Consider the following 3,103-nt stretch of genomic DNA (forward strand, 5'->3'; position numbering starts at 1 on the left):
TCAGTACAGTTGGTATTTAGTCAGTACAGTGGTATTTAGTCAGTGCAGTGGTATTTAGTCTGTACAGTGGTACTTAGTCAGTACAGTGGTATTTAGTCAGTACAAGCATCAAGCAAGCATCAAATTAATATGCATAACCAAATAAGATTATCAGACGAGTAGGATTTTTGAACTTGAACAACTGCCTGCATGAATTGAGGCTTAAAAGCTCAGATTTTACCACTCACTTAGACAGGGTGTGACCTGACGAGCCAAGTGAGTTGCTGTACCTGGTAGGTCGACAGGAACAACTTTTCCAGCTTCGGTCAGTTCAACCCCACACTCTCCTCTGGAGCTTATGAATGGAGGTAGGAAGGGGGGCAACTCTGAAACCTGTTACCTCAGCTCATGTGTTGTCGTGTACACCTTTAAAAAACCCAGCAGAATAAAATTAACCAAAGATTTACCAAGACTCAGAGGAGCCCAAGAGCCATGTGTCAATTTTGTGCTTGTAATAAAAAAAACTGTGACTTCACTTTTTACAAATCAAACATAAAACATGTAAAATTGTGTTCATTGCTCAAGGGATAAATGTCTACAATGATGATCCACAGGAAGAAGCATGTAAAAAATTAAATAACTGACAAAAATGAAGTGTAAATAAGATAAATGGAAGTGCTTTAAACGCTCCTGTCAGGCCAACATGACCCAGGGGCAGCAGGAGATTAACAATCTGATGTACTCGTCCATAAAGCCTTTGTTCTAATGTGCATGTGACTTTTATAAACTCCTGTATAATTCTGAATAAAATCAGTTCATACATATTCACACCCCTCCTCTTTCATGTTTCAGACAAAGAAAGCAACTCAGGTTACAACATGATTAAACATGTAATACATCACTTCATATGATCATGAACAGGATTGGGTTACATCCATCAGTTAGCATTTGAAAAAAGAAAAAGATGCATTTTATTCACATCAAAGGCACAATGATTCACTTCCCTTCAGTTTTCTGCTTTACTTCTGACCCAACTTGTTTTCATTAAAAGACTCTCCTCTGATTGGTTGAAACTGACAGTTCCAGAATCCACAGATACTCCAGCAAGGCTCCAGGGTTGGTGTTCACAGGCCAGTTTGCAGCAGGTTGACCTTCAAAACAACAGTTTGGTCTCACTCATGTTGAATTACAGCTGTTTCTATCCAGGTTCATCTGACCTGCAGCGTGAGGTGGATTCAGTCCTGGGTACCTTCAGCCCTTTGTCCAAACTCTGCAGGTCAATCTGATGTTGGTCTCTGTTGATGTGGTCATAAGCATTGACAGCAGGGCGATGAGGAATCAGACCTAGTGGAATGACAACCCCAGATGATGTTAGGATCACACATGTGTAATCCTGTTCTGATGAAGTGGGCTACGGCCCAACTTTCATCCTCAGCTTTCCTTTCACAAATCATGAGCCTCCATGTAGACACAACATACAGTATAGTCACTGTTTCACAGCATCACCTCCCACACTGAACTCCGTGAAATAACCCACCAAAAAAAAGACAGTTCACAGATTCTTGTTCAAGTGTTTTATTACATCATTTTTCTTAAACAGTGTGATTTGTTTCCCATCCAAGTCATCTAAACTTTGCCATGCTTCTCCTCCTGCATACTTTGTCCCAGAGCTGCCATTGTAATTTATATCTGTAAAGCTCCTGTGCCAAATGATGGCTATGCCTTTTGGTGCCTGTAAAACTTATAGTTTATGAAATATTAATGTTTAATGAATTATAATGGCAGTCAATGGAGCCTTGTATTGTCCAATACTGCCCCAGCTGTACTCAACTTGGTACTGCACCATAGTTTTTTTATATTTAATCTCAATAGTTCAGTGTTTACAATACTAATATGATTGTATTTTGATGTTTTACTATAATATTGTCTTAATACTGCTCTATTGTTGTAATATTATGCATTTTTGTGTAAATAATTGAATTGGCAATGTGGCCTCTTTCTGCACACATGCAAACCAACCCCTGGCACCACCTTCTGCTACAGCTCCATTGGTCTAATGGTCTATGTCATGGGCTTTCATGTGGGGGATCAGGGTTCAAAACCCAGCTAACGCAACTTAAACAAAATTCTATCTCTTCAAACTTCGCATTGTTACACAATTACCTTAATTACAAACACCTGCTGACGTGACAGGCACAAGCTGGTTTAGAAAACACATTTGAACTTGGTCAAAGTTCATTCTGCAAGTCCAATGCTGCAGGCAATGCACACTTGTTTTTACATCRTAAAAACCCATGTCTAGTTCAACACTGTTTTTTAAAATTTAAAAATAACTGTGGGATACAAATGAGTGAAAATGTTTGTTAAGTTTAGAGCAAACAGACAAAATACATTAAATAATAACATTTAAAAACACACAGTTTCACCTTATAAAGATTTTTGATGACATGGTTTATAGAACATTCAGAAACAACAGTTAAATATAAAAACATGCCACGGTTTGTGTCAGAGACACAGCTGTGGAGTAAATCAGCCTGATGGCAGCTCCTAATGTTGTTAAACAGTTAGAGCTCTCCACCTCAGCACTGTTAAGGCTGCTGTAGAGCCAGGAAGCCTTCCAGCTGTGACAGCCTGCTGCTGCTCTGGCAGGAGGACAGCTTTATGTGAAACATCCCTGAGAGTGGCTCGGAGGTCTCAGAGGTTTTGTTGGTTCCATCAGACAGTGGGTCAGGAGGACGAGCTGTGGACAGAGACATCTGAGTCCAGTCAGCCGTCAACTACAGCAGGGCTCAGGGCTGGTCCTGAGAGGGGGCAGTGGTAGCATCAGACACAGAGAGGGTCTTCTGAGGAGTGGTCCTTGCAGCAACCACCCTCTGCTTCAACAAGCTGCTCAAACCACTCATACGAGTCTTTTCAAACAAAAACAGAAAGAACTAGACACAGCATAGCAGTAAAATGACCAATTTAAATGTTCAAGTCCTTAACTACAGAACATGGTGAGACTGTTATGTAGAAACCACAGTCAGAAACTAAACTAGATACTCAAAAAGAAAAAATCAGTAGGTCCTCTGGATGGTTCTTCTTTAGTGAAACATTTCATCTCTCCTCCAAGAGACTTCTTCAG

The sequence above is a fragment of the Austrofundulus limnaeus genome, unplaced genomic scaffold (genome assembly GCF_001266775.1).
Source record: "Austrofundulus limnaeus strain Quisiro unplaced genomic scaffold, Austrofundulus_limnaeus-1.0 Scaffold737, whole genome shotgun sequence".
Taxonomy (NCBI): Eukaryota; Metazoa; Chordata; class Actinopteri; order Cyprinodontiformes; family Rivulidae; genus Austrofundulus; species Austrofundulus limnaeus.